Source organism: Hordeum vulgare, chromosome 6H (genome assembly GCF_904849725.1).
Source record: "Hordeum vulgare subsp. vulgare chromosome 6H, MorexV3_pseudomolecules_assembly, whole genome shotgun sequence".
NCBI lineage: Eukaryota > Viridiplantae > Streptophyta > Magnoliopsida > Poales > Poaceae > Hordeum > Hordeum vulgare.
Window position 1 is genome coordinate 517,925,144 of NC_058523.1, and position 18,340 is coordinate 517,943,483.

The window sequence follows — 18,340 nt, forward strand, 5'->3', positions numbered from 1 at the left end:
TAAGTCGCTTCATAAGCCGCCTGGGATAAAGGGCTATTCCCCTTTATCAATTACTTAAGAAATCTGACCATTTTGTTTGGACAGACGAAGCCAACGACGCTTTTGAAGCCTTGAAGCAGTAGCTGGTCAACCCGCCGGTTTTGGCCGCCCCGACTGAAAAGGAGCCTATGCTTCTGTATATTGCGGCAAATTCCAAGGCGGTAAGCGTGGCAGTGGTCGTTGAAAGGAAGGAAGAAGGGAAGGAATATCCGGTGCAACGCCCGGTGTACTTCATTAGCGAGGTGCTAACTCTTTCCAAGCAACGATACCCGCAGTGGCAGAAGTTGGTCTATGGAGTCTTTATGGCAAGTCGGAAGCTCAAACACTATTTTCAAGAGCATCCCATCACGGTGGTTAGCTCCGCTCCCCTCGGAGACATCATCCAGACAAGTGGGTGATCGAACTTGGGCCACACCACGTGCGATATAGCCCTCGCACGGCTATCAAGTCTCAGGCCTTGGTTGATTTTGTCAACGATTGGACCAAGTTACAGATCCCGGAAGACAGGCCCGACCTTACGTACTGGACTATTTATTTTGACGGGTCTAGGCAATTGGAAGGCTCGGGGGCTGGCGTGGTGCTGATTTCGCCCCACGGAGACAGGTTCTGCTATGTTCTCCGACTCATGTTTCCATGCACCAACAACGCTGCAGAATACGAAGCCTTTCTTCATGGTTTGTGACTCGCCAAGGAGATGAACCTCACACGGGTCAGATGTTTCGGCGATTCTGATCTGGTAGCTCAGCAAGTTTCTGTACTTGGGATTCTCGGGACCCCCTGATGGCGGCTTACAGGAGGGCTGTGTCTGATGTGGCGGGTCATTTCCATGGCTATCAAGTTGATCATATTGACTCGCGCCTTAACGAAGCAGCTGATGCCCTTTCGCGTTTCGGGTCACAGCGTAAGCCGGTTCCCCCCAATGTCTTTTTGGATAATTTGCATAATCCTTCCGTAAGGTTACCCTCACAAGAGGAGTTGGCAATACCAGATCCTGAGTCCCAGTTCGTGGCGGCTCTCCGTGTTACGTCGGATTGGTTTCTTCCGTATCTGGCATATCTCACCCGAGGCGAGTTACCTTCGGATGAAGTGTTGGCTCGCCAAATCGTTCGTCGGAGCAAATCCATGGTCATCATCAATGGCGAATTATATTAGCGAAGCACTTCTGGGGTATTCCAACGATGCGTTTCTTCCGAAGAAGCATGCGTGATTCTGAACGACATCCATGCCGGAGATTGTGGGCATCATGCCGGGTCATGCTCCTTGGTTTCAAAGGCGTTCCGTCATGGTTTCTTTTGGTTGACGGCTCATGCAGATGCACAAGAGATAGTTTGTCGATGTGATGGTTGCCAGCGTTACGGACGATAGGCCCATGTGTCGGCTCAAGAACTGAGGATGATACCTATTACTTGGCCTTTTTCGGTCTGGGGGTTAGACATGGTTGGCCCCTTTAAAATGTCATTCCACAAAAAAACTCATCTGCTGGTGGCGGTTGATAAATTTACAAAGTGGATCGAAGCCGAACCTGTTGGTGCTTGTGACGCGGAGACGGCGGTCAAATTCTTGAAAAAGTTTATCTTCCGGTTCGGATATCCACACAACATTATTACTGATAATGGTACTAATCTATCACAAGGTGCGATGCAGGAGTTTTGCAAACGCGAGCACTTCCGGCTTGATGTCTGTGCAGTGGCTCATCCACAATCTAACGGGCAGGCCGAACGGGCGAATCAAGAAGTATTGCGAGGAATCAAACCCCGACTTATGGTTCCCCTGGAACGCACCCCACGGTGTTGGGTTGAGGAGTTGCCTTCAGTACTATGGAGCATCCGGACCACCCCAAACCGTTCTACGGGTTTTACTCCCTTTTTTCTGGTGTATGGAGCAGAAGTTGTTCTTCCCACTAATATTAGGCATGACTCGCCCAGAGTGGCTGCTTATGTGGAACAGGACAACGAATTGGCGCGTCAAGATTATTTGGACGCTTTGGAGGAAGCACGCGATTTGGCTCCGGCCCGATCGGCGATTTATCAGCAGGACTTGCGGCGTTACCACAGCCGCCGGGTCAAGAGCCGAACCTTCCAAGAGGGCGACTTAGTGCTTCGATTAATTCAAGATCGCACTGGCATGCATTAGTTATCACCACCATGGGAAGGACCGTTCGTCTTCAGCAAAAGCCTTCGTAACGGGTCATACTATCTGGTGGATCTTCGGCCTGAACGGCCAACCACGGAGGCTGAGTCAACTCGCCCCTGGAACATAGCTCACTTGCGGCCTTATTACACTTGAGCTATTAGCTCTGCTTTTTGTAAGTTTTTCATTTTTTATGAAGCAATAAAATTGATGCCTCCAAACTCGGGGGCTTTTCCTGCTTTTTCATCTTATTGAAAGTATGGATCTTTTGTTTTGCTCTTCAACAAGTCGCCCAAGCATGGACGCTATCCATACCAAAGAGCTTAAGTCGCCATGATGCGCTTATTACAAAGCTGGGTATCGATAAGCCAAAGAGGATCGAAGTCGCTACAAAGCGCGCGATTCAAACATGGGCGCCTTATATGATTCTGCGGATTAGGCCGGCTTACTTGGGGACAGTTTGTTCTCAAGTCGTTTTGTGGTAATAGCGTATACGCTTCTACAATCCTATGACCGGTCTTTCCCTTAATCATAGGTCACTTGGGGGGGCTTCCTCTCACTGAGATCAGCCTTACTACCCATTTGGCCTGCAAAAAATTACCGCATTACAAATGGTTATACTGGACTGTGTGTCGGCCGAATCGCCATATGGACCCATGAACTCTTGGCGAGTTACTCCGCTTTATGGACCCTGAACTCGCCTTGGTTAAAACATGTCTGGTACCGGCTAGCGCCCCACATGGAAAATAGAGAAACCATTGGTTCACTGAACCCGCTTCACTCAAGCATGACTGCCTAATCAGCCGGTCTAAATACTTGAGCTTTTTTATACAAAAGTCTCCCTCGGGTAGCACTTGAGTTTATATAACTCGTCATATCCTGTCGCGACCTTATGAGCTGACAAAATTCTTATTTTTTACCTTCCTGGCACTGCCAGAAGGTTTTTCAGATTTTTTTCCGACTCGCCTTAACATCTTGAGTCGGTTATTGTTTATTATCATCCATTACTCACTGAGATGGTTTGATGTATGTTTTTAAGCCTAACAGGTTGATGATTAAAATCATTATAGCCACGGCGGGTCAAGCATTATAAGGCGCCCTAAGGGCGACACAAGGGTTTTAAAGACATCACAGAAGCAGTTTGTTCTCTATAAAAGACTTATTACATGGCTCTGATGGCCAAATCCATGAAGGATTATTCTGCTGATGTCCCCGGGTCAGCCTGCTTCGAGCTCTGACCGACTTCAATTTGCAAGTCGCCCAATACCCAGTTACACTTGGATAATGCGGCAAATTCATCTTCATCGTTCAGCACTGATGAGAGATCTACCTCCAAGTCAAAAGGGTTCTTGGGTCGACGCGGAGTTAAGCTGGTTGTCACAAAGGTTGGCGGATTAACTTTCTTGTTTTTGTCGTCATAGGCGGCTTGATATTTTGATAAATCCAAGCTTGCTGCAAGCTGAGTCGCCGCCAAACGGGATTCTTTGACAACGCTCTGATAATCCTCTTGAGCAAATTCTGACCCGTCGTCCTTGAGCTGGGGAAAGCCTGCTGCTACTTCTTCAGGCTTTAATTCTGGAGCATACGCCAGACACCGACTCAACGTAGTCAGTACCCCTTTTCGGGCAACTGACCGGGTTAGCTCACCGATCTGAGGCGGAAGAGTAGATAAGCACCAATCATCTTCTTTATTGATGTTATGGGTTCCTTGGCACCCATCACTGCTTTCACGATCAGCACGCTTTCGGTATACAGCTGCTCCGTTAATGTGTAAATCGCCTTCAGCATCAGGACACAGTCGTTCTGAAGATTGGCGACTCTCGGACCTATATAAGGAATAATGATGGTCATTAAATTCTTAATACCAAAGTTATTTATTTACAAAGTGCAAAGTCAAGGTCTTGTTTTTTACCAAAGACAGCTTGTGCCATGTTGGAGATATGTTGCTTCAAGCCGGCCAGCTCTTGTTGCACGGTATCCAATTTAGCTTCAGCTTTTTTTGCTCGCTTTACTAGGGCATCTTGATCAGCTTGCGCCTTTTTTAAGGCGGCTTTCAGTTTTTCCATCTCACATAAGATCATTTGACACTTTTCTTCTGATTTTGCCCGGGCATCCTGCTGATCGGCTAAAATTTTCTTTAAATCGCCAAATGCTGATTCAGCTTGGGTAAATGATTCCTGTCAAAATATATTATCAAGGGGCAAGTCTCAGAATTATTGCAAGCAACATCCCTCACAGTTGGGGGCTAATGTATAATTTTTTAGACAAAATTATACAGTATCAAGACCCGGCTCATCTTTTTACAGATGACCCCGCCCTTGGGGGTTACAGGTCGAAAGTTTTCTTCAATTATCAAGACCCGGCTCATCTTTTTACAGATGACCTGGCCCTTGGGGGTTACAGGTCGAAACTTTTCTTCAATTATCAAGACCCGGCTCATCTTTTTACAGTTGACCCGACCCTTGGGGGTTACATGTCAAAAGTTTTCTTCAATTATCAAGACCCGGCTCATATTTTTACAGATGACCCGACCCTTGGGGGTTATAGGTCGACAAATTCATTCTACTATCAAGACCCGGCTCATCTTTTCACAGATGACTCGGCCCTTGGGGGTTAATAAGGATAATACAGTATGCAATAAGGCGTACCTCATGTTTGTTCTTCAACATAAGAAGCAGACTTTTTTCCATCTCATAACTCGCCTCCAGGCGACTTGCAAAGCCAGAGCAAAGTTCACTGAATTCAAGATTTTCATACTGGGAGATCTTAGCCTTGGAAAGTTCATGCTCAATAGAAGGTTGAGCTGATGATGATACATGCTTCGACAAAACTGCTGAGGCCGGCTTAGAAAAGCGAGTGCCAGTGATAACCACAGCGTCTGGATGTTCTGCTGTTTTCAATGGACTTGGCGGATTAGGCATTTCCATGGTTTCCTTGGGCGAGTTCAGGAGATCCACTTGATCTTCAGGTTTAACTTTGGCCGGGTTATCCTGAATCGGCGCAGATTTTTCAATAGGCTCCGAAGCTGTAATGGGAGTTGACCCGCCAGTTTTCCTCTTCTTTGCATGTGCCCTAAAAGAAAAAGGGGGTGCACTTAAAGAAACAGACATTACCATCACCGGGACAATGTAAGTATTATAAAGGACTTACCCTGGAACGCGGATCATTGGCGGAAGCGCTGACATCACTGAGTGGCCTCATGAAGGAGGAGAACTCTGCAAAAATAACACCTCAAGATGTGAGCGAGTTATAAATATGATCCAAAAGGAAATGAAAAGAGATGCTATTAAAAGATACCTCATTTTGCCTTTTCTTGGTTTTTGTTGGTAACCCGGACACCAAGTCTCCAGAATGACTCCGAGTTTTCCGATTGGAAGCATGTTGCGCTTTCTTCAAAAGGAAATTTGGATCCAAACAAGCATTTGGGTGAGAAAAGGGAACTTTCCCACAAATCCGCCTGGCCGACTTAGGTGGAGGAGAAGATGAGTCGGAGGAAACAGAAATTACCTCTACGGAGTCTTCCTGGCTTTCGTTGTCCTCGTTCTACACAAGAGATACAGAGGCATAAACACAAAACTATAACAATGAATGGCGAGTTAAAGAAGATGGATTTTTACCTCTGAAAGTACGTCGCCAACTTGCGATTCGTCGGCGTCAGACGGCTCAGTAACGGCGGCTTTGCCCTTGCCCTTGGATTTCTTCTTTGGGGGCGGCTTGGCTTGCTTCAGGGTATCTTTTTTGGCCTCTTGGACCAGAATTTGTCGCCTTTCTGAAATGACATTTTTTATTATAAGAGTCATAGCTCAAGTAAGTCAGAAGTAATAAAGTAAAGGCGGGTTAAGTTATTTACCTTTGGTGCCGGGTTGATCTTGCAGAATGGCTTAAGACCTATTTGACCGCACTTGCCCAAGGGCTCGCCGGTCAATTTCTTGATGATGGTTACGATGTCGTTTTCTGTCAGTGTTGTATGGAAGTAGCACTGGGGATGATCCAAGGTGCCGTCAAACTCACACATTAATCCATCCCGGCGACTTAAGGGGAGGATGCGCCATTCAACCCAGCAGCGGATTAAGTCAACCCCAGTAAGGCCGTTGTTTGTCACAGATCTTAACTCGGACAGTACTGGGATAAAATCTGACTCCTCTTCTTCGGTAAGCTTGTCTGGGCGTTTGAAGTTTGTTTTAAGGCGCTCCTCCCTATAGCCAAGGAGCTTGTTCTCACCCTCAGGAGAAGTTTCCTGGCAGTAAAACCAAGACTCGCCCCAGCCTTTGGGATGGCTTGGCATGGCAAGTGACGGGAATGAACTGTCCCTACGGCGTTGAACATTGACACCTCCAAGTTCCAAGCTAGGGCCATTGGAAAATTATGTCTGGAGATTCAAATGAAATAAATACCAGAATAAAGGAACTGAAGGTTCCATCCGCAAGTAGGCCTCACAGAACACTTGGAACTGACATAAATTGCTTATTGAGTTGGGCCCTAAGTCTTGGAGGCAGACATTCATGAAGGTCATGGCGTCTCTGAGGAATTTTGATCCGGGCGGTTTAAAACCCCGTTCGAGGTGCTCAACAAAAACAACTATTTCCCCTTCCTTCAGGTTGGGGATCTCTTCTCCCAACCCGGAACGCCAACCGATAACTTCTTTGGGGTCCAGATTCCCCGTTTTCACACAGTTGTTGAGAAGAGTTTCATCAACCTTGGTCGGGAGCCAATCAGCTTTGAAAACGGTACCCATGCTACAAAGGGAGAAATTACGGGTAAATTAACTCGCCAAGCGCTTACTAAATGGTTAAAAAGATCCATTGACTCGCCAAAAAATTTGTTTGATAGCTAAGGGAGTTTATTGACTCGCCGATAAAGGGTCGGGTCAGAATACCAGGGTGACTTATGAATTTCTTACTACTTAAGAAAGATGGTTCAGAGCTTCAGAGGTGTTCGCTAAAATGGTGAAATATGGATCTACAAACAGGTTTCATACGACACGCAGTAATGTATGGATCTACGGAGCAGGCAAAAATGAATGAGAAAAGCTTGGATAAAACAGCCTATGGCTAGGGTGAAAACAGTACAGTTGATCTGGCGAAACCCTTTCTAGATCTTCAAACCGAGGCTAGTCAACTAAGGGTATAGAAGATGTTGCTGTGCTTATTGTCGTTATCATGAGCTAACCGGCGATTACGGAGTCGTTCAAGTTGTTCTAAAGAAATGGCGGACATGAACCTCGAGAAACTAAGATCTGCCTCTAATGGCGGGAGACTGACCTGGTAATGGAGACTGGAGGGGACCGAGGAAAGATCTGCGGCGAGTGTTGGGCGTTCAGCGGGCATCGGAGTGCGTCAGATGCGGCGGTCGGAGACGAAGGTCTTCGGGCGGTGACGAAGCTCTCGGGCGGCGACGAAGCTCTCGGTGCGGTGGCGAGGAAGAAGGGGGCGACAAGACGGGTAGGTGGAAATGCGTCATGTCTTGTCCCCCCACCTATTTATTAAGTCAGGCACTGGAATCAAGGCGCCACGCGCGGGAACTGCCAACGGGATAGAGATTTGCTATAATGGCGCCCAAAATTTTCGGGATATCTGTGCCGAAGGATCCGTTGGGGATTGCGTCATTATCTCTTCCGAGATTAAAGGGATAAGATGATGCCAACGAGAAGTAGTTCGGTGATTTAGGTATCTCCGCAACAAATGGCGGTTTAAGTGCGGGCTGCATAATAGGAGTGAAATGAGTCGCCCCTCACTGGGTGAAAATGTTGGCATGAACGAATTCAAGTCAATCTGGGACCTAATGTTGGGGATATTATCTGTTGGGTAACCCGCCCTAGTTGGGCCGGGTCACCAAGCTGGCGACTCATCATCAAAGTGGCTCAGGCTTGGGCCAGGAGAGGCCAGGAGCCAGATGGCGGTTCGAAGATCTTTTGGAAGAATCCGTCGTTGGTAAGATCTCCAAGTCTTAGAAAGATGGTGACTTAGAGATAGAAAGAATCATGATTTGTGTAAAGGCAAGGACTCTTGTAAACCCTAAGGGCTCGACCTGTATATAAAGGCGAGTCCCAGGGAAGGAGAGGGCAGGTTAGAAATCATCGAGTGCTAGGTCAGGTGAGTTACGCCCCCTTGTAATCGAGACACCATCAATACAAACATCAAGCAGGACGTAGGCCTTTACGTCCTCACGAGGGTCCGAACCTGGGCAAATCTCTGTCTCGCTCCCGAATAACCCCTTTGAGTCTCCACCAAGGTGCGATAGCTCCAACACTAAGTCCTTTCACGAGGACATCTGCCGTGACAAAACCACGACAGGTAGTACCGCCCCAGGAGTGGTAGTAATTTTTTACTACCGCTCCCTAGCGGTAGTACCGCTCCAGGAGCGGTAGTACCGCTCCGCCGGACTGTTTTTCGCATCCTTTTTGGCCTCAACATGGTTGGTGAACCTACCTAGCGGTAGTACCGCTCCATGAGCGGTAGTACCGCTCTGTGCGGGCTGTGAAGCATAACGGTTGGATTTCTCCCCACCTATAAAAGGGGGTCTTCTTCCCCATTGAACCTTATCTCTTTAGCTCGTGTTCTTCTCCCATTGTTGACCTTCTTCGAGCTTGCTAACTCTCAATCCCTCCAATGATTCTTGCTAGTTCTTGAGGGAAAAGAGAGAGGAGATCTAGATCCACATTTCCACCAATCACTTTCTCCTCTAAGTGAGGGGAACCCCTTGGGTCTAGATCTTGGAGTTCTTCGTGTTCTTCTTCGTTCTTCCTCTCATTTTCCTCCCTAGCATTAGTTGCTTTGGTGGGATTTGGGAGAGAAGGACTTGGGCACTCCGTGTGCCCTTGCCATTGCATTAGTTGCATCAGTTTGAGTTCTCCACGGTGATACGTGGAAGTGAAGTTTAAGAAGCTTATTACCTTTGGTACTTAGTACCCTAGATATTGTTCTTCGTGGATGCTTTGGCGTCCTAGAAGCTTGGTGATGTCTCGAAGCTCAATCATTGTGGTGTAAAGCTCCGGGCAAGCGTCGGGGTCTCCAATTAGGTTGTAGAGATTGCCCCGAGCAATTTGTACGGGTACCGGTGACCGCCCCCAAGGTTTGCCATTTGTATGGGTTCGGTGACCGCCCTCAAGGGTCCCTTAGTGGAATCACAACATCTTGCATTATGCGAGGGCGTGAGGAGATTACGGTGGCCTTAGTGGCATCTTGGGGAGCATTGTGCCTCCACACCGCTCCAACGGAGATTAGCATCCGCAAGGGTGTGAACTTCGGGATACATCATCGTCTCCGCGTGCCTCGGTTATCTCTTACCCGAACCCTTTACTTATGCACTTTACTTTGTGATAGCCATATTGTTTCTTCTCATATATCTTGCTATCACTTAGTTGTTTATCTTGCTTAGCATAAGTTGTTGGTGCACATAGTTGAGCCTAGTTGTTTTAGGTTTTGTGCTCGACAAATTAAACGTTAGTTTTATTCCGCATTTGTTCAAGCCTAAACTGTAATTATTTTAAAGCGCCTATTCACCCCCCCTGCGACATCCACGTCCTTTCACCGACACTCCCGGTACACTATCAAAGTACCCGAAACTTTTTCAGTGACCAAAACATGATTTCCTATTATCAATATTTACCTTCGGACCATTTCGGAGCTCCTCGTGACGTCCGGGATCTCATCCGGAACTCCAAACAACTTTCGGTTACCAACACACATAACTCAATAATACCGAAACGTCACCGAATCTTAAGTGTGCAGACCCTACGTGTTCGAGAACTATGTAGGCATGGCCTGAGACATTCTCGGGTCAATAACCAATAGCGAACCTGGTGCCCATATTGGATCCTACATATTCTACGAAGATCTTATCGTTTGAACCTCAGTGCCAAGGATTCATATAATCCCGTATGTCATTCCCTTTGTCCTTCGGTATGTTACTTGGCCGAGATTCGATCGTCGGTATCTCCATGAACTTTTTTTCTTAATTCGATGAACATTTTTTCCAATTGTTATTTTTTCAAATTTGTACTTTTTTCGCAAATCCATGAACAGTTTTATAATTTCAATGATTGTTTTTCAAAATTGATGAATTTTTAATATACATTTTTTTTCAAAATTTGATCGGCACTTTGTAAAAATCGATTATATTTGTTCCAGTTTGTCATGATTTTTTATCCAAAAAGTTTTATCATGATCTTTTTCCCTATACTTTTAAGCAATACAATAGATGGTTATGTGTCAATAAATAGCTCCGTGACAATCTTATTATGCGTTTAGGCTGTAACAAGTCACTCTAGTCCGGTAGCTCCAGTGGTTAGCGAGTTCACATGTGAAACCGACGTCTCGAGTTTGAATCCTGTGTGGCTGGCGTTTAAGAGGCCGACTAGGAGCTCCCTGGATTAAAATAACAGGATCGCCGTCGGAAGGAGCACCCTATGTTGTTTTGCTTATAGTGAGATCTAGGGCATCATGAGATGGCCCGCCCTGGTTAGTTTTACCCCACAGCCTTGTTCTTTTTTTTTCATGTTTTTTGTTTTTGAGTTCTTTACTTTTTAACATTTATTCACACTTTCAAAAATTCTAAACATATATATTACAAAATAGTAAATTAGGTATTTTCATACAAAGTTAATCATGCGTTAAAAATATATTAAATGTGTGCGAACAAATGCTGACGAATGTGTAAAGAAATATACAATGTGCATGCAAAATGTTGCTCGTTATTAAAAAAATTTAATCAAATATTGAGAAAAAAGCTAACCAATTTTATTAATAAGGAATTTCAATAATGCTAAATGTGCGTAGAAAAAAAGAAGACAATCTATTAAAAATGTTAATCTTGTATTTCAAAAAATGTTGTTCAACCTTTTGAAAAATGTTAGTAGTACATAGAAAAAAATGTTGACCATGTATTAAAAAATATTAATCTTGTAACGAATTTTTGAATAAATAGGGAAAACAATATTGACCATGTATTAGCAAAATATTATTCTTGTATTTCAAACATATTCACATGTGTTTGAAAAAGTTAAAATTGTGTACAGATAAAATGTGGTGCATGTATTGTAAAAATGTTCACCTTGTATTTAAAAAATGTTAAACATATAGTATTAGAAAAATTACTATATATATATATATATATATATATATATATATATATCAAAATTGTACGATGTGTATGATAAAAGGTAAACATAAAAAATATAATTGTCCAAAAATGTCAACATTTATTTTAAAATGTTAAAAATATATATTAAAATGTTTATGGTTTATACGAAGAATGTTGAATTTATACTGAAAACAATTAACATGTTTTGAGCAAAAATATAAGCCCATAAAATCGATAAATACAAATATAAAATAAGAAACACAATAAAATCCAAAAATATAAACAAAACAAAGGAAAACAAAATAGAAAACAGCACAAAAGTCTTAAAACAGAGAAAACAAAGAAAATTGATGAAACCAGGAAAAAAACAAAGAAAATGTAGAAAGAAAGAAAAGAACAAGAAAATTCAATTAAAACTGATAAAGGAACAAATAAAAACGAAAAAGAAACAAAAAACTATTGAAAAGAGAGAAAGAAAAAAATAAAACCAAATGAAATTAAAATAAAAAATAAGAGTGAATAAATCAAGAATGAAAAAGAGTAAAAACCAAGAAAGAAACAAAGAAAACTTAAGAAAAAAGAAAAAGAAATGAAGAAGTAAAATAAGAATACAAAAGAATGTAATAATAATGAAAATCGATAAATAAACAAAGAAAACCAAACCAGGAAAAACAATGAAAAATGAAAAAACTAAGAAAGAAACTGTGCAAATAGAAAAAAAAGAAAAAATCAGAAGGAATACGTAGAAAAAGGAAAAAAAACAGTCAAAACTGATAAAGAAGAAAAGAAAGCCGTTGAAAGACCAAATAAAACTGAAACACGCAAGAATGAAGAAAATCGAAAAATAATAGTAAAATAATAAAATCGGTGAAGTAACAAAAAAGGGGGATAAAAAGGAAAGGTGCCGAGTTGAAGCAACACAGATTTTTGTTCCAAATGAGCCTGAGGAGATCCCCAAAAAGTGTGTGTGTGTGTTAGTGTGTGTGTTTTCCACATGTTGACTCTGATTTAAGACATAGTCCGATGCATGTTTCCTGTTGTTTAATTTAATTTCTCCCTCGGACGCATAGAGCAACACTAAGAGGACAACGCCGATACTAGAGATGACGATTTCTACAGTCTTGATTTTGGTTTATATTTGATTTTTTTTAAAAAAAAAAACAGAATCTATTTGATTATCTATTAAATTGGATCTTGATGCGTAGTCATGCTACTTGCTGTGATTAGCCAGGCATAGTGAGGATTTGTAATCCAATTTTTAATGTAAACGGGTTCAATTCTATTATAGAAGTACTTACTAACCTTATATATATATATGGAAAGGAATGAATCACACATGTCATTAGTGGCGGAGCTTAGTGGAGAGCAACCTGGACCGTGCCCCCTAGCCTACCGCCTATGAAAAAACTAGCATATCTCTACTCCTAAGGCCTTGTTGGGTTGAGGTGAATTTCGAGGGGAATTGATAAGGATTAAGGAGGATTAAATCCCCAACAAGTCAAAATTTCCTCCAATCCTCTTCATTTCGTGTGAGAGAAGGATTAACCGAACAAGGCCTGAAGGGGGAGTTGGTAGCTTCTTTTTCAGCGTATTTTTTGTCTCCCCTTTCACCTTCATTTGGTTTTCTTTCTTCCGGTTTTCTTTTAGCCCACGATCTTTTTAAATCGATTTTATCTGCTAATAAGATCATTTTTGGGTATATTTGTTAACTTTGTATGGAAAGGAATAAATCATAATCAATCTTTAATTAATTCTTGATATATTTGGTAACTTTCGTATTCAATCTTTAATCTATTTTCGATATATTTGGTATCTTTTATATGGAAATGAATGAATCACAATCAATCTTTAATCAATTGTCTGTATATTTGATAACTTTTGTAGGTTGTTCGTTTGCTCCCGCATGATCATGTTCGCTGATTTTATCCATCTATCCCACCACACGATCTTTTTAAATCGATATTATCTGCTAATAAGATCATTTTTGGGTATATATGCTAACTTTTGTATGGAAAGGAATAAATCACAATCAATCTTTAATTGATTTTGGATATATTTCGTAACTTCCATATTCAATCTTTAATCAATTTTTGGTATATTTGGTATCTTTTATATGGAGAGGAATGAGTCACAATCAATATTGAATCAATTGTCGGTATATTTGGTAACTTTTGTAGGTTGTTCGTTCGCTCCAGCATGACCATGCCCACTGATTATATCCATCTATTCCACCCCACTTCCCTCCTCTGGTCCCACTGATGTTTCTCAACATATCAATATCCGAGGGCGCAATGACAGAAAAACGATGGAGAAAAATAGGCCAGTGTAACCCCCCTGCCCCCCCCCCAATAACCACATCCGCAAACCCTAGCTGTCGCACATCTACAGTTTAGCCCGCCCGATCCCGATGGCGCATGTTGCCGCTGCTTCCTCATGCTTCATCGATCCCAGAAGGCATCCACCGTTTATTCAAGTCCTTCAGTGCCGCCTCTGGGTCACCATCATTGTCGCCACTGCGATCTCCAAGAACTCACGTGTGAGACCTTGACCACCACCCGCCGCAATCCTCCAGTCCCTCCTTCCCTCCTTCTCCGTCGATGCAGACGAAGGTGCGGGTGGGCGGATTGGCCTCATCGTCCATGGGGATGTATCGGTGTCCCGCCGCCAGGAGCAGTATCGGCGCCACATCGGCACCATCGCGCACATTGCCGGCGGTAGCTTTGCCGGTGTCGTCACCAAGACGTGTATCTCACCATCCTCTTCCAGGTAATAGGCTTTCCGCCCCCTCTTTTGTATCCCGCATTCTCGTGTGCACAGATTTGTCAGTTGTGAAGGAAGTTCATAGGGCGGGCAGCAACAACAAGGACTAATTAAGCGTCGATTTGATTTCCTAGATTCTATGTCTAGGACATGATTTGATGATAAAGGAATCCCCCTTGAAGGACCAACATTTCCGTGGTGGTGATGATTTAGGTTGTTGTTAATATGGATATGTTTTTTCTTGGTGGTAAGAAGGTAATATAACGATGCATTTATAATAGGTAGTATTCCAAGCGAAACAACTATGTGAGGGAGTGGTCCATCGAGGATGAACGCGGGGCATGGCGAATCATAGTAACGCGATAGTAATTAGCTTGATGATTCCTAAAATTCGAGGAATAGTCGGAATCCTGATGAAATGTTGTGCTTTATGGTATAGAAAAAACTTACTATTGGCCTCCTAATGAAATAATGTTGTGCTTTATGGTAAAAACTATTTTCATATATCAATAAACTTTCAAAGCATCGAACTATACTCACCAAAGCCCATATCAAAATTCATGTTAGTACATTACCAAAACTATCATTTTAGTATGGAATGTCATCTCAAAAGACGGAATTGTATCTTTCTTGGTGAGTTAATTGTTTGATCACTAGAACGGATGTCTAGAAGGGGTGAATAGACTACTTGCATAAATTAAAACCTAGACTTTTCTAATTTTTGTGGTTGGCAGATTTTAACAATTTTTAGAGGGGCGGGGCGCCTGAATTTCGTTTCAAAGTTGCGGTTATCATGAGCGAGAAAATTGCGGCACAATCTGCCATGAATTTTTAGTCTTGGCTTCACTAAGCCCATATGTCCACACATCGTTAGGAATGACGTCGAATTTGGGGCAGCTTAGTCTTTCCATTGGCTGGGTATGTTCGTAGTTATTAATTTTATGAATGGTCATATAAGCGTAAACAATGAATTATGTAGGGTCGGTGTGTGATCGAAGAAGTTTTCAACCGGTTCGGGCTTCATCAATTTAAAGTTATGCACCCCTCGATACTTTCATCTAAGGGCAACACTCATGTATGCTCTAGTATTTAGTATAACATATTTTCATCTCTTTACTTTCATAATTCTTATCATGACTTTAGTTCAAACTAGTAAATGTGTACGGGCAACGCACATTAATATTAGAGAGGAAATTATTTGCACGTTTATATTTGGTAGGATATAAATTACACATTAATTACTTGTTTATACTAGTAGTAGTTAGGATATCAATTATGTGATTAGCAAAAACCTTGATATTTGGCACGATATTAGTTGCACGTTAAACATGTTAAACACTCATCATTGGAACAATCTTAATAGTTGGATCAACATGGTTTGATAGTCAAGATTAATTAGATATGTCCAATATATTGGTATGATAGGATAAGATTGCCAAGCCATGTGACTCGTGTCAGTTTTTTTTTTTGGACATGAAACACTTGTATTCCATTTAAGACACAATAGAATTGCTGGTTATAAGACTGGTTACATCAGTAGAGAAATTGTCCAGCCAAACTTGTGTTTCTCTAGTAGCTAACCCTGCATCCATTGCCGCGAGCACATGTGCTGGCTTATTACATTCACGACCGACATGGAGTACATCCGCATGAATAAACTGATTATTTAACTTAGTCTTGATATCTCTACACACTTGTCCTAGTAGGCGCAAAGTCATATAAATTGGTGCTCATGTGAATTACTGAATTTGAACCCAAATAGTATAAGCATATGGCCTCGCGCTTACACCCACACACCTTCTAAATTAACCAACTTCCATTTTCGTTTTCAAAAATAAAACAAACTTCCATTTTTCACAGGAAAAGAAGCAAAAACAAAACCAGGCCATTGTTTCCGACGGGAGTACGCTACACACGCTAAGGGGATGTTTCTTTCCACAGACTTTTTGATGTAGGGACTTAAAAAAGTCCCTTTTAGTCCCATGTGAAAGAAACAGGAGGGACTTTTAGGGACTAAAATGGGGTATTTGGGACTAAAGGAAGAAGTCCCTATGGGAGGGACTTTTTGAGACTTTTTTGGCAATTTTTCCAACAGTGCCTCTACTTTTAGCATATCATTAATAACTTCTAGTATATTACTAGGGGTAACATGGTTTTTTTGCATGTCATTCAATGACCTCTAGTCCATGTTTAGTCTTTGAAAAAAAAAGAGACTAGAGACTTTTTAGTTATGACTAGCAAAAGGGCCCGTGCGTTGCAACGGAAGAAAAAACCCACCATCTTAAGTACTAAGTCAGTAATTTTCAAAGAAATAAAATGCATTCCCAAATGGCAGGACTATTGGTATGGCAGATAAACGCACACTGGATTTATTTCAAGTGTGATGACGCACTGATACATCCATTCAAACATAAATATAGTGCTGATATCACAACTTCGTTAAGAAAAATAGAGTATAGCTGCAGCTGAAATTTAACACGGAAGTTCAAGCCTCACACAAGAGACGCTTAATACTAAATTATAGCTATGAATCTATGATTATTAATACTAACACAAGCGATGCTAAATAGGATAATCTTCTGTTGGAGATCAGAAATGCAGCCTTCCTCCCAATCTTGCTGAGAGGATTTCTTCACTTATGCATCAGGAGTATGGTTCGTCACATGATAATTAATCATGCTGATCATCGCTTCTTAACTCTTTTCCTTGTTTCCCTCAAATTAGAAAATCAAACCAAACATTAAAAATGATCATTTGTATAATAGAGGAGCTGCCACAATTTAGTACAAACCTTAATTTTTCCAGGCCTCCTGCTGCGGCGCGTTCTGGTTCTGGTTCCGGGCTATGACAGGCTCCTCATGGACTGAATGCACTGGAGTTTCAGTTGGTTGCTCTTCAAAGCCTTCATCATACTCCTCATCAGATGTGTCTTCGTAAGCGTTCAAGTCAACCCGGTAGCTGAGGGTCCCTCCTATCCCACCATAGCCCATACAGAACTGAGATCCTTCCTCCGCATTATTCGTGATGAGCTCCACGCGCAACCAAACTTCCGATAGTTTTCCGCGAACCACTCCAGTAGCAAGGTCCTCTTAACAACCTCCACGTCTGCAGATGTTGCCTCATCCTCGAAATTGCTCGAATCTGCTTCCTGTGCCGTGTTGAAGTGCTTTACCACAGTTTCTCCAGTAGCAGAATTCTTCAAGATGCATCGATTGATATCAAGATTTTCCCACACAGTCAGTGTCTCAACTGCACCCATTTCAAGGGCAGACATGGTGTCATCCACACCAAAAACATACTTCCCAGTGTCTAGGCTTATCTCCTCAAAGTACTTCCCAATCAACTTCTTTTCTTGGATAAACTTGACATTGGAAAGGACTTCAACAGATATCTCAATGGCTTTGTTGAAGCCATCCTCTCCACCATAAGAGACAGTGACAACCTTCAGTATCTTGGCTGCCAAGCGCTAATCAAACAGGTCAGATTGACTCAATTCAGTCTTGAGGTCAGCGCAACCAGCTAGAATAAGACCGGAAACATTTGGCTGGCTAGTGGCAGGGTTAATGAAGAATCTAGCAGCGAGCTCAGCCGTCGTGCGCACATAGTTGTGCCGGTTCTCCATGCGCAGGCAGGAAAAGCACTTTCTGTCTCCTCTGGTGAGTGGCTACCTCTCCGTCATCCAACCAACCGCGCCTCCCGCCCGAGCCCTCCCCTACCGTCGTCCGCCGGTCGTCCGAGGCTCTCATGTGGCCGTCACTAAGGGAATCGAAGGGGAAAAGATTGTGAGACACTGACCATACCTAGTAGCGATTTCACCTTGTTGCTGTGCAACCAACAAACAGACGGGGATCCAGCCACCCAATCCAATCCAATCCAATCGAGTAAAATCTGGAGGAGGTGTCCTCACCTGCGGCGCCTTAGTGACGAACTCCTGGACATAGTTCTTGCCGAAGCAGCGGTGGCCGGCGTCGTAGAGCTGCCGGAGCAGGGACACCGTCTTGGTCTTCCCAATCGCCGGCCGGCGCAACACCGGATCGACCGTCGCCGGGGTTAGTCGGGGCGGGGCAGGAGGTGGCGGCGCGCTGGAGGTCAAGATTGGATCGGGAGACAGGGTCAACGCCAGGGCGGAGGTGCTCGGTGAGCACGCGGCTGCGGCGTCCGGAGGGACTGGCACACGAGGCGCGCGACGGGGGCGGCTGCCGGCGCGAGCTGCTGCGGCGCAAGGAGAGGCGGGGAGAGCGGGGAGGCGCAGGAGGCAGGGCGGCGCGGCTGCTCGCGGGGGCAACTCGTGGGTGCGGGAGATGAATGGGTTTATGTAAATCCGAAACAT

General features: G+C 43.4%; 1 pseudogene; it reads right to left on the bottom strand.

Moving 5' to 3' along the window:
* Positions 1 to 16,356: 16,356 nt before the first annotated feature.
* On the bottom strand, positions 16,357 to 18,340 carry LOC123405726 (annotated as a pseudogene).